Source organism: Podarcis tiliguerta (assembly GCF_965153285.1).
Source record: "Podarcis tiliguerta genome assembly, chromosome: 11".
Taxonomy (NCBI): domain Eukaryota; kingdom Metazoa; phylum Chordata; class Lepidosauria; order Squamata; family Lacertidae; genus Podarcis; species Podarcis tiliguerta.
The window spans coordinates 8655292-8669553 of NC_139544.1; positions in this window are offsets into that span (position 1 = coordinate 8655292).

Consider the following 14262-nt stretch of genomic DNA (forward strand, 5'->3'; position numbering starts at 1 on the left):
CCTTAAGCCGCGCGGTCACAATTTCAGCAAAAATCTGACGTTCTGCAATTCACTCAGAAATGGTGCCAAACTGTTGCAAACGATCGACTGAAAGCTTTTTCGGTGGAAACAGATGGGTTTTTATCATGGGAACAGAATTTGCCCTCGACGTCTGAACAACTTTTTTTGAAAAAATCCCTAAGCCGCGCGGTCACAATTTCAGCAAAAATCTGACGTTCTCCAATTCACTCAGAAATGGTGTCAAACTGTTGCAAACGATCGACTGAAAGCTTTTTCGGTGGAAACTGATGGGTTTTTATCATGGGAAACAGAATTAGCCCTCGACGTCTGAACACCTTTTTTTGAAAAAATCCCGAAGCCGCGCGGTCACAATTTCAGCAAAAATCTGACGTTCTGCAATTCACTCAGAAATGGTGCCAAACTGTTGCAAACGATCCCCGGAAAGCTTTTTCAGTGAAAACAGATGGGTTTTTATCATGGGAAATAGAATTAGCCCTCGACGTCTGAACACCTTTTTTTGAAAAAATCCCTAAGCCGCGCGGTCACAATTTCAGCAAAAATCTGACGTTCTGCAATTCACTCAGAAATGGTGCCAAACTGTTGCAAACGATCCCCTGAAAGCTTTGTCGGTGGAAACAGATGGGTTTTTATCATGGGAAACAGAATTAGCCCTCGGCGTCTGAGCAACTTTTTTTGAAAAAATCCCTAAGCCGCGCGGTCACAATTTCAGCAAAAATCTGACGTTCTGCAATTCACTCAGAAATGGTGCCAAACTGTTGCAAACGATCGACTGAAAGCTTTTTCGGTGGAAACAGATGGGTTTTTATCATGGGAAACAGAATTAGCCCTCCATGTCTGAACACCTTTTTTTGAAAAAATCCCTAAGCCGCGCGGTCACGATTTCAGCAGAAATCTGACGTTCTGCAATTCACTCAGAAATGGTGCCAAACTGTTGCAAACGATCGACTGAAAGCTTTTTCGGTGGAAACAGATGGGTTTTTATCATGGGAAACAGAATTAGCCCTCGGCGTCTGAGCAACTTTTTTTTGAAAAAATCCCTAAGCCGCGCGGTCACGATTTCAGCAAAAATCTGACGTTCTGCAATTCACTCAGAAATGGTGCCAAACTGTTGCAAACGATCGACTGAAAGCTTTTTCGGTGGAAACAGATGGATTTTTATCATGGGAAACAGAATTAGCCCTCGGCGTCTGAGCAACGTTTTTTGAAAAAATCCCTAAGCCGCGCGGTCACAATTTCAGCAAAAATCTGACGTTCTGCAATTCACTCAGAAATGGTGCCAAACTGTTGCAAACGATCCCCTGAAAGCTTTGTCGGTGGAAACTGATGGGTTTTTATCATGGGAAACAGAATTAGCCCTCGACGTCTGAACACCTTTTTTTGAAAAAATCCCGAAGCCGCGCGGTCACAATTTCAGCAAAAATCTGACGTTCTGCAATTCACTCAGAAATGGTGCCAAACTGTTGCAAACGATCCCCGGAAAGCTTTTTCAGTGAAAACAGATGGGTTTTTATCATGGGAAATAGAATTAGCCCTCGACGTCTGAACACCTTTTTTTGAAAAAATCCCTAAGCCGCGCGGTCACAATTTCAGCAAAAATCTGACGTTCTGCAATTCACTCAGAAATGGTGCCAAACTGTTGCAAACGATCCCCTGAAAGCTTTGTCGGTGGAAACAGATGGGTTTTTATCATGGGAAACAGAATTAGCCCTCGGCGTCTGAGCAACTTTTTTTGAAAAAATCCCTAAGCCGCGCGGTCACAATTTCAGCAAAAATCTGACGTTCTGCAATTCACTCAGAAATGGTGCCAAACTGTTGCAAACGATCGACTGAAAGCTTTTTCGGTGGAAACAGATGGGTTTTTATCATGGGAAACAGAATTAGCCCTCCATGTCTGAACACCTTTTTTTGAAAAAATCCCTAAGCCGCGCGGTCACGATTTCAGCAGAAATCTGACGTTCTGCAATTCACTCAGAAATGGTGCCAAACTGTTGCAAACGATCGACTGAAAGCTTTTTCGGTGGAAACAGATGGGTTTTTATCATGGGAAACAGAATTAGCCCTCGGCGTCTGAGCAACTTTTTTTTGAAAAAATCCCTAAGCCGCGCGGTCACGATTTCAGCAAAAATCTGACGTTCTGCAATTCACTCAGAAATGGTGCCAAACTGTTGCAAACGATCGACTGAAAGCTTTTTCGGTGGAAACAGATGGATTTTTATCATGGGAAACAGAATTAGCCCTCGGCGTCTGAGCAACGTTTTTTGAAAAAATCCCTAAGCCGCGCGGTCACAATTTCAGCAAAAATCTGACGTTCTGCAATTCACTCAGAAATGGTGCCAAACTGTTGCAAACGATCCCCTGAAAGCTTTGTCGGTGGAAACTGATGGGTTTTTATCATGGGAAACAGAATTAGCCCTCGACGTCTGAACACCTTTTTTTGAAAAAATCCCGAAGCCGCGCGGTCACAATTTCAGCAAAAATCTGACGTTCTGCAATTCACTCAGAAATGGTGCCAAACTGTTGCAAACGATCCCCGGAAAGCTTTTTCAGTGAAAACAGATGGGTTTTTATCATGGGAAATAGAATTAGCCCTCGACGTCTGAACACCTTTTTTTGAAAAAATCCCTAAGCCGCGCGGTCACAATTTCAGCAAAAATCTGACGTTCTGCAATTCACTCAGAAATGGTGCCAAACTGTTGCAAACGATCCCCTGAAAGCTTTGTCGGTGGAAACAGATGGGTTTTAATCATGGGAAACAGAATTAGCCCTCGGCGTCTGAGCAACTTTTTTTGAAAAAATCCCTAAGCCGCGCGGTCACAATTTCAGCAAAAATCTGACGTTCTGCAATTCACTCAGAAATGGTGCCAAACTGTTGCAAACGATCGACTGAAAGCTTTTTCGGTGGAAACAGATGGGTTTTTATCATGGGAAACAGAATTAGCCCTCCATGTCTGAACACCTTTTTTTGAAAAAATCCCTAAGCCGCGCGGTCACAATTTCAGCAGAAATCTGACGTTCTGCAATTCACTCAGAAATGGTGCCAAACTGTTGCAAACGATCGACTGAAAGCTTTTTCGGTGGAAACAGATGGGTTTTTATCATGGGAAACAGAATTAGCCCTCGGCGTCTGAGCAACTTTTTTTTGAAAAAATCCCTAAGCCGCGCGGTCACGATTTCAGCAAAAATCTGACGTTCTGCAATTCACTCAGAAATGGTGCCAAACTGTTGCAAACGATCGACTGAAAGCTTTTTCGGTGGAAACAGATGGATTTTTATCATGGGAAACAGAATTAGCCCTCGGCGTCTGAGCAACGTTTTTTGAAAAAATCCCTAAGCCGCGCGGTCACAATTTCAGCAAAAATCTGACGTTCTGCAATTCACTCAGAAATGGTGCCAAACTGTTGCAAACGATCGACTGAAAGCTTTTTCGGTGAAAACAGATGGGTTTTTATCATGGGAAACAGAATTAGCCCTCGATGTCTGAACACCTTTTTTTGAAAAAATCCCTAAGCCGCGCGGTCACAATTTCAGCAAAAATCTGACGTTCTGCAATTCACGCAGAAATGGTGCCAAACTGTTGCAAACGATCGACTGAAAGCTTTTTCGGTGGAAACTGATGGGTTTTTATCATGGGAAACAGAATTAGCCCTCGACGTCTGAACACCTTTTTTTGAAAAAATCCCGAAGCCGCGCGGTCACAATTTCAGCAAAAATCTGACGTTCTGCAATTCACTCAGAAATGGTGCCAAACTGTTGCAAACGATCCCCGGAAAGCTTTTTCAGTGAAAACAGATGGGTTTTTATCATGGGAAATAGAATTAGCCCTCGACGTCTGAACACCTTTTTTTGAAAAAATCCCGAAGCCGCGCGGTCACAATTTCAGCAAAAATCTGACGTTCTGCAATTCACTCAGAAATGGTGCCAAACTGTTGCAAACGATCCCCTGAAAGCTTTGTCGGTGGAAACAGATGGGTTTTTATCATGGGAAACAGAATTAGCCCTCGGCGTCTGAGCAACTTTTTTTGAAAAAATCCCTAAGCCGCGCGGTCACAATTTCAGCAAAAATCTGACGTTCTGCAATTCACTCAGAAATGGTGCCAAACTGTTGCAAACGATCGACTGAAAGCTTTTTCGGTGGAAACAGATGGGTTTTTATCATGGGAAACAGAATTAGCCCTCCATGTCTGAACACCTTTTTTTGAAAAAATCCCTAAGCCGCGCGGTCACGATTTCAGCAGAAATCTGACGTTCTGCAATTCACTCCGAAATCGTGCCAAACTGTTGCAAACGATCGACTGAAAGCTTTTTCGGTGGAAACAGATGGGTTTTTATCATGGGAAACAGAATTAGCCCTCGGCGTCTGAGCAACTTTTTTTGAAAAAATCCCTAAGCCGCGCGGTTACAATTTCAGCAAAAATCTGACGTTCTGCAATTCACTCAGAAATGGTGCCAAACTGTTGCAAACTATCGACTGAAAGCTTTTTCGGTGGAAACAGATGGGTTTTTATCATGGGAAACAGAATTAGCCCTCGACGTCTGAACAACTTTTTTTGAAAAAATCCCTAAGCCGCGCGGTCACAATTTCAGCAAAAATCTGACGTTCTGCAATTCACTCAGAAATGGTGCCAAACTGTTGCAAACGATCGACTGAAAGCTTTTTCGGTGGAAACAGATGGGTTTTTATCATGGGAAACAGAATTAGCCCTCGATGTCTGAGCAACTTTTTTTTGAAAAAATCCCTAAGCCGCGCGGTCACGATTTCAGCAAAAATCTGACGTTCTGCAATTCACTCAGAAATGGTGCCGAACTGTTGCAAGCGATCGACTGAAAGCTTTTTCAGTGAAAGCAGATGGGTTTTTATCATGGGAAATAGAATTAGCCCACAACGTCTGAACAACTTTTTTTGAAAAAATCCCTAAGCCGCGCGGTCACAATTTCAGCAAAAATCTGACGTTCTGCAATTGACTCAGAAATGGTGCCAAACTGTTGCAAACGATCCCCTGAAAGCTTTTTCGGTGGAAACAGATGGGTTTTTATCATGGGAAACAGAATTAGCCCTCGGCGTCTGAGCAACTTTTTTTGAAAAAATCCCTAAGCCGCGCGGTCACAATTTCAGCAAAAATCTGACGTTCTGCAATTGACTCAGAAATGGTGCCAAACTGTTGCAAACGATCCCCTGAAAGCTTTTTCGGTGGAAACAGATGGGTTTTTATCATGGGAAACAGAATTAGCCCTCGATGTCTGAACACCTTTTTTTGAAAAAATCCCTAAGCCGCGCGGTCACAATTTCAGCAAAAATCTGACGTTCTGCAATTCACTCAGAAATGGTGCCAAACTGTTGCAAACGATCGACTGAAAGCTTTTTCGGTGGAAACAGATGGGTTTTTATCATGGGAAACAGAATTAGCCCTCGATGTCTGAACACCTTTTTTTGAAAAAATCCCTAAGCCACGCGGTCACAATTTCAGCAAAAATCTGACGTTCTGCAATTCACTCAGAAATGGTGCCAAACTGTTGCAAACGATCGACTGAAAGCTTTTTCGGTGGAAACTGATGGGTTTTTATCATGGGAAACAGAATTAGCCCTCGACGTCTGAACAACTTTTTTTGAAAAAATCCCTAAGCCGCGCGGTCACAATTTCAGCAAAAATCTGACGTTCTGCAATTCACTCAGAAATGGTGCCAAACTGTTGCAAACGATCGACTGAAAGCTTTTTCGGTGGAAACAGATGGGTTTTTATCATGGGAAATAGAATTAGCCCACAACGTCTGAACAACTTTTTTTGAAAAAATCCCTAAGCCGCGCGGTCACAATTTCAGCAAAAATCTGACGTTCTCCAATTCACTCAGAAATGGTGTCAAACTGTTGCAAACGATCGACTGAAAGCTTTTTCGGTGGAAACTGATGGGTTTTTATCATGGGAAACAGAATTAGCCCTCGACGTCTGAACACCTTTTTTTGAAAAAATCCCGAAGCCGCGCGGTCACAATTTCAGCAAAAATCTGACGTTCTGCAATTCACTCAGAAATGGTGCCAAACTGTTGCAAACGATCCCCGTAAAGCTTTTTCAGTGAAAACAGATGGGTTTTTATCATGGGAAATAGAATTAGCCCTCGACGTCTGAACACCTTTTTTTGAAAAAATCCCTAAGCCGCGCGGTCACAATTTCAGCAAAAATCTGACGTTCTGCAATTCACTCAGAAATGGTGCCAAACTGTTGCAAACGATCCCCTGAAAGCTTTTTCGGTGGAAACAGATGGGTTTTTATCATGGGAAACAGAATTAGCCCTCGATGTCTGAAGACCTTTTTTTAAAAAAATCCTTAAGCCGCGCGGTCACAATTTCAGCAAAAATCTGACGTTCTGCAATTCACTCAGAAATGGTGCCAAACTGTTGCAAACGATCGACTGAAAGCTTTTTCGGTGGAAACAGATGGGTTTTTATCATGGGAACAGAATTTGCCCTCGACGTCTGAACAACTTTTTTTGAAAAAATCCCTAAGCCGCGCGGTCACAATTTCAGCAAAAATCTGACGTTCTCCAATTCACTCAGAAATGGTGTCAAACTGTTGCAAACGATCGACTGAAAGCTTTTTCGGTGGAAACTGATGGGTTTTTATCATGGGAAACAGAATTAGCCCTCGACGTCTGAACACCTTTTTTTGAAAAAATCCCGAAGCCGCGCGGTCACAATTTCAGCAAAAAATCTGACGTTCTGCAATTCACTCAGAAATGGTGCCAAACTGTTGCAAACGATCCCCGGAAAGCTTTTTCAGTGAAAACAGATGGGTTTTTATCATGGGAAATAGAATTAGCCCTCGACGTCTGAACACCTTTTTTTGAAAAAATCCCTAAGCCGCGCGGTCACAATTTCAGCAAAAATCTGACGTTCTGCAATTCACTCAGAAATGGTGCCAAACTGTTGCAAACGATCCCCTGAAAGCTTTGTCGGTGGAAACAGATGGGTTTTTATCATGGGAAACAGAATTAGCCCTCGGCGTCTGAGCAACTTTTTTTGAAAAAATCCCTAAGCCGCGCGGTCACAATTTCAGCAAAAATCTGACGTTCTGCAATTCACTCAGAAATGGTGCCAAACTGTTGCAAACGATCGACTGAAAGCTTTTTCGGTGGAAACAGATGGGTTTTTATCATGGGAAACAGAATTAGCCCTCGGCGTCTGAGCAACTTTTTTTTGAAAAAATCCCTAAGCCGCGCGGTCACGATTTCAGCAAAAATCTGACGTTCTGCAATTCACTCAGAAATGGTGCCAAACTGTTGCAAACGATCGACTGAAAGCTTTTTCGGTGGAAACAGATGGATTTTTATCATGGGAAACAGAATTAGCCCTCGGCGTCTGAGCAACGTTTTTTGAAAAAATCCCTAAGCCGCGCGGTCACAATTTCAGCAAAAATCTGACGTTCTGCAATTCACTCAGAAATGGTGCCAAACTGTTGCAAACGATCGACTGAAAGCTTTTTCGGTGAAAACAGATGGGTTTTTATCATGGGAAACAGAATTAGCCCTCGATGTCTGAACACCTTTTTTTGAAAAAATCCCTAAGCCGCGCGGTCACAATTTCAGCAAAAATCTGACGTTCTGCAATTCACGCAGAAATGGTGCCAAACTGTTGCAAACGATCGACTGAAAGCTTTTTCGGTGGAAACTGATGGGTTTTTATCATGGGAAACAGAATTAGCCCTCGACGTCTGAACACCTTTTTTTGAAAAAATCCCGAAGCCGCGCGGTCACAATTTCAGCAAAAATCTGACGTTCTGCAATTCACTCAGAAATGGTGCCAAACTGTTGCAAACGATCCCCGGAAAGCTTTTTCAGTGAAAACAGATGGGTTTTTATCATGGGAAATAGAATTAGCCCTCGACGTCTGAGCAACTTTTTTTGAAAAAATCCCTAAGCCGCGCGGTCACAATTTCAGCAAAAATCTGACGTTCTGCAATTCACTCAGAAATGCTGCCAAACTGTTGCAAACGATCCCCTGAAAGCTTTGTCGGTGGAAACAGATGGGTTTTGATCATGGGAAACAGAATTAGCCCTCGGCGTCTGAGCAACTTTTTTTGAAAAAATCCCTAAGCCGCGCGGTCACAATTTCAGCAAAAATCTGACGTTCTGCAATTCACTCAGAAATGGTGCCAAACTGTTGCAAACGATCGACTGAAAGCTTTTTCGGTGGAAACAGATGGGTTTTTATCATGGGAAACAGAATTAGCCCTCGGCGTCTGAGGAACTTTTTTTGAAAAAATCCCTAAGCCGCGCGGTCACAATTTCAGCAAAAATCTGACGTTCTGCAATTCACTCAGAAATGGTGCCAAACTGTTGCAAACGATCGACTGAAAGCTTTTTCGGTGGAAACAGATGGGTTTTTATCATGGGAAACAGAATTAGCCCTCGACGTCTGAGCAACTTTTTTTTGAAAAAATCCCTAAGCCGCGCGGTCACGATTTCAGCAAAAATCTGACGTTCTGCAATTCACTCAGAAATGGTGCCAAACTGTTGCAAACGATCGACTGAAAGCTTTTTCGGTGGAAACTGATGGGTTTTTATCATGGGAAACAGAATTAGCCCTCGGCGTCTGAACAACTTTTTTTGAAAAAATCCCTAAGCCGCGCGGTCACAATTTCAGCAAAAATCTGACGTTCTGCAATTCACTCAGAAATGGTGCCAAACTGTTGCAAACGATCGACTGAAAGCTTTTTCGGTGGAAACAGATGGGTTTTTATCATGGGAAATAGAATTAGCCCACAACGTCTGAACAACTTTTTTTGAAAAAATCCCTAAGCCGCGCGGTCACAATTTCAGCAAAAATCTGACGTTCTGCAATTCACTCAGAAATGGTGCCAAACTGTTGCAAACGATCCCCTGAAAGCTTTTTCGGTGGAAACAGATGGGTTTTTATCATGGGAAACAGAATTAGCCCTCGATGTCTGAAGACCTTTTTTTGAAAAAATCCCTAAGCCGCGCGGTCACAATTTCAGCAAAAATCTGACGTTCTGCAATTCACTCAGAAATGGTGCCAAACTGTTGCAAACGATCCCCTGAAAGCTTTTTCGGTGGAAACAGATGGGTTTTTATCATGGGAACAGAATTAGCCCTCGACGTCTGAACAACTTTTTTTGAAAAAATCCCTAAGCCGCGCGGTCACAATTTCAGCAAAAATCTGACGTTCTGCAATTCACTCAGAAATGGTGTCAAACTGTTGCAAACGATCGACTGAAAGCTTTTTCGGTGGAAACTGATGGGTTTTTATCATGGGAAACAGAATTAGCCCTCGACGTCTGAACACCTTTTTTTGAAAAAATCCCGAAGCCGCGCGGTCACAATTTCAGCAAAAATCTGACGTTCTGCAATTCACTCAGAAATGGTGCCAAACTGTTGCAAACGATCCCCGGAAAGCTTTTTCAGTGAAAACAGATGGGTTTTTATCATGGGAAATAGAATTAGCCCTCGACGTCTGAACACCTTTTTTTGAAAAAATCCCTAAGCCGCGCGGTCACAATTTCAGCAAAAATCTGACGTTCTGCAATTCACTCAGAAATGGTGCCAAACTGTTGCAAACGATCCCCTGAAAGCTTTGTCGGTGGAAACAGATGGGTTTTTATCATGGGAAACAGAATTAGCCCTCGACGTCTGAGCAACATTTTTTTGAAAAAATCCCTAAGCCGCGCGGTCACGATTTCAGCAAAAATCTGACGTTCTGCAATTCACTCCGAAATGGTGCCAAACTGTTGCAAACGATCGACTGAAAGCTTTTTCGGTGGAAACAGATGGGTTTTTATCATGGGAAACAGAATTAGCCCTCGGCGTCTGAGCAACTTTTTTTGAAAAAATCCCTAAGCCGCGCGGTCACAATTTCAGCAAAAATCTGACGTTCTGCAATTCACTCAGAAATGCTGCCAAACTGTTGCAAACGATCGACTGAAAGCTTTTTCGGTGGAAACAGATGGGTTTTTATCATGGGAAACAGAATTAGCCCTCGACGTCTGAACAACTTTTTTTGAAAAAATCCCTAAGCCGCGCGGTCACAATTTCAGCAAAAATCTGACGTTCTGCAATTCACTCAGAAATGGTGCCAAACTGTTGCAAACGATCGACTGAAAGCTTTTTCGGTGGAAACAGATGGGTTTTTATCATGGGAAACAGAATTAGCCCTCGACGTCTGAGCAACTTTTTTTTGAAAAAATCCCTAAGCCGCGCGGTCACGATTTCAGCAAAAATCTGACGTTCTGCAATTCACTCAGAAATGGTGCCAAACTGTTGCAAACGATCGACTGAAAGCTTTTTCGGTGGAAACAGATGGGTTTTTATCATGGGAAACAGAATTAGCCCTCGACATCTGAGCAACTTTTTTTTGAAAAAATCCCTAAGCCGCGCGGTCACGATTTCAGCAAAAATCTGACGTTCTGCAATTCGCTCCGAAATGGTGCCAAACTGTTGCAAACGATCCCCTGAAAGCTTTTTCGGTGAAAACAGATGGGTTTTTATCATGGGAAACAGAATTAGCCCTCCATGTCTGAACACCTTTTTTTGAAAAAATCCCTAAGCCGCGCGGTCACAATTTCAGCAAAAATCTGACGTTCTGCAATTCACTCAGAAATGGTGCCAAACTGTTGCAAACGATCGACTGAAAGCTTTTTCGGTGGAAACAGATGGATTTTTATCATGGGAAACAGAATTAGCCCTCGGCGTCTGAGCAACTTTTTTTGAAAAAATCCCTAAGCCGCGCGGTCACAATTTCAGCAAAAATCTGACGTTCTGCAATTCACTCAGAAATGGTGCCAAACTGTTGCAAACGATCCCCTGAAAGCTTTTTCGGTGGAAACAGATGGGTTTTTATCATGGGAAACAGAATTAGCCCTCGATGTCTGAACACCTTTTTTAAAAAAATCCTTAAGCCGCGCGGTCACAATTTCAGCAAAAATCTGACGTTCTGCAATTCACTCAGAAATGGTGCCAAACTGTTGCAAACGATCGACTGAAAGCTTTTTCGGTGGAAACAGATGGGTTTTTATCATGGGAACAGAATTAGCCCTCGACGTCTGAACAACTTTTTTTGAAAAAATCCCTAAGCCGCGCGGTCACAATTTCAGCAAAAATCTGACGTTCTCCAATTCACTCAGAAATGGTGTCAAACTGTTGCAAACGATCGACTGAAAGCTTTTTCGGTGGAAACTGATGGGTTTTTATCATGGGAAACAGAATTAGCCCTCGACGTCTGAACACCTTTTTTTGAAAAAATCCCGAAGCCGCGCGGTCACAATTTCAGCAAAAATCTGACGTTCTGCAATTCACTCAGAAATGGTGCCAAACTGTTGCAAACGATCCCCGGAAAGCTTTTTCAGTGAAAACAGATGGGTTTTTATCATGGGAAATAGAATTAGCCCTCGACGTCTGAACACCTTTTTTTGAAAAAATCCCTAAGCCGCGCGGTCACAATTTCAGCAAAAATCTGACGTTCTGCAATTCACTCAGAAATGGTGCCAAACTGTTGCAAACGATCCCCTGAAAGCTTTGTCGGTGGAAACAGATGGGTTTTTATCATGGGAAACAGAATTAGCCCTCGGCGTCTGAGCAACTTTTTTTGAAAAAATCCCTAAGCCGCGCGGTCACAATTTCAGCAAAAATCTGACGTTCTGCAATTCACTCAGAAATGGTGCCAAACTGTTGCAAACGATCGACTGAAAGCTTTTTCGGTGGAAACAGATGGGTTTTTATCATGGGAAACAGAATTAGCCCTCCATGTCTGAACACCTTTTTTTGAAAAAATCCCTAAGCCGCGCGGTCACGATTTCAGCAGAAATCTGACGTTCTGCAATTCACTCAGAAATGGTGCCAAACTGTTGCAAACGATCGACTGAAAGCTTTTTCGGTGGAAACAGATGGGTTTTTATCATGGGAAACAGAATTAGCCCTCGGCGTCTGAGCAACTTTTTTTTGAAAAAATCCCTAAGCCGCGCGGTCACGATTTCAGCAAAAATCTGACGTTCTGCAATTCACTCAGAAATGGTGCCAAACTGTTGCAAACGATCGACTGAAAGCTTTTTCGGTGGAAACAGATGGATTTTTATCATGGGAAACAGAATTAGCCCTCGGCGTCTGAGCAACGTTTTTTGAAAAAATCCCTAAGCCGCGCGGTCACAATTTCAGCAAAAATCTGACGTTCTGCAATTCACTCAGAAATGGTGCCAAACTGTTGCAAACGATCGACTGAAAGCTTTTTCGGTGAAAACAGATGGGTTTTTATCATGGGAAACAGAATTAGCCCTCGATGTCTGAACACCTTTTTTTGAAAAAATCCCTAAGCCGCGCGGTCACAATTTCAGCAAAAATCTGACGTTCTGCAATTCACGCAGAAATGGTGCCAAACTGTTGCAAACGATCGACTGAAAGCTTTTTCGGTGGAAACTGATGGGTTTTTATCATGGGAAACAGAATTAGCCCTCGACGTCTGAACACCTTTTTTTGAAAAAATCCCGAAGCCGCGCGGTCACAATTTCAGCAAAAATCTGACGTTCTGCAATTCACTCAGAAATGGTGCCAAACTGTTGCAAACGATCCCCGGAAAGCTTTTTCAGTGAAAACAGATGGGTTTTTATCATGGGAAATAGAATTAGCCCTCGACGTCTGAACACCTTTTTTTGAAAAAATCCCGAAGCCGCGTGGTCACAATTTCAGCAAAAATCTGACGTTCTGCAATTCACTCAGAAATGGTGCCAAACTGTTGCAAACGATCCCCTGAAAGCTTTGTCGGTGGAAACAGATGGGTTTTTATCATGGGAAACAGAATTAGCCCTCGGCGTCTGAGCAACTTTTTTTGAAAAAATCCCTAAGCCGCGCGGTCACAATTTCAGCAAAAATCTGACGTTCTGCAATTCACTCAGAAATGGTGCCAAACTGTTGCAAACGATCGACTGAAAGCTTTTTCGGTGGAAACAGATGGGTTTTTATCATGGGAAACAGAATTAGCCCTCCATGTCTGAACACCTTTTTTTGAAAAAATCCCTAAGCCGCGCGGTCACGATTTCAGCAGAAATCTGACGTTCTGCAATTCACTCCGAAATCGTGCCAAACTGTTGCAAACGATCGACTGAAAGCTTTTTCGGTGGAAACAGATGGGTTTTTATCATGGGAAACAGAATTAGCCCTCGGCGTCTGAGCAACTTTTTTTGAAAAAATCCCTAAGCCGCGCGGTTACAATTTCAGCAAAAATCTGACGTTCTGCAATTCACTCAGAAATGGTGCCAAACTGTTGCAAACTATCGACTGAAAGCTTTTTCGGTGGAAACAGATGGGTTTTTATCATGGGAAACAGAATTAGCCCTCGACGTCTGAACAACTTTTTTTGAAAAAATCCCTAAGCCGCGCGGTCACAATTTCAGCAAAAATCTGACGTTCTGCAATTCACTCAGAAATGGTGCCAAACTGTTGCAAACGATCGACTGAAAGCTTTTTCGGTGGAAACAGATGGGTTTTTATCATGGGAAACAGAATTAGCCCTCGATGTCTGAGCAACTTTTTTTTGAAAAAATCCCTAAGCCGCGCGGTCACGATTTCAGCAAAAATCTCACTTTCTGCAATTCACTCAGAAATGGTGCCGAACTGTTGCAAACGATCGACTGAAAGCTTTTTCGGTGGAAACAGATGGGTTTTTATCATGGGAAACAGAATTAGCCCTCGACGTCTGAACAACTTTTTTTGAAAAAATCCCTAAGCCGCGCGGTCACAATTTCAGCAAAAATCTGACGTTCTGCAATTCACTCAGAAATGGTGCCAAACTGTTGCAAACGATCGACTGAAAGCTTTTTCGGTGGAAACTGATGGGTTTTTATCATGGGAAACAGAATTAGCCCTCGACGTCTGAACACCTTTTTTTGAAAAAATCCCGAAGCCGCGCGGTCACAATTTCAGCAAAAATCTGACGTTCTGCAATTCACTCAGAAATGGTGCCAAACTGTTGCAAGCGATCGACTGAAAGCTTTTTCAGTGAAAGCAGATGGGTTTTTATCATGGGAAATAGAATTAGCCCACAACGTCTGAACAACTTTTTTTGAAAAAATCCCTAAGCCGCGCGGTCACAATTTCAGCAAAAATCTGACGTTCTGCAATTGACTCAGAAATGGTGCCAAACTGTTGCAAACGATCCCCTGAAAGCTTTTTCGGTGGAAACAGATGGGTTTTTATCATGGGAAACAGAATTAGCCCTCGGCGTCTGAGCAACTTTTTTTGAAAAAA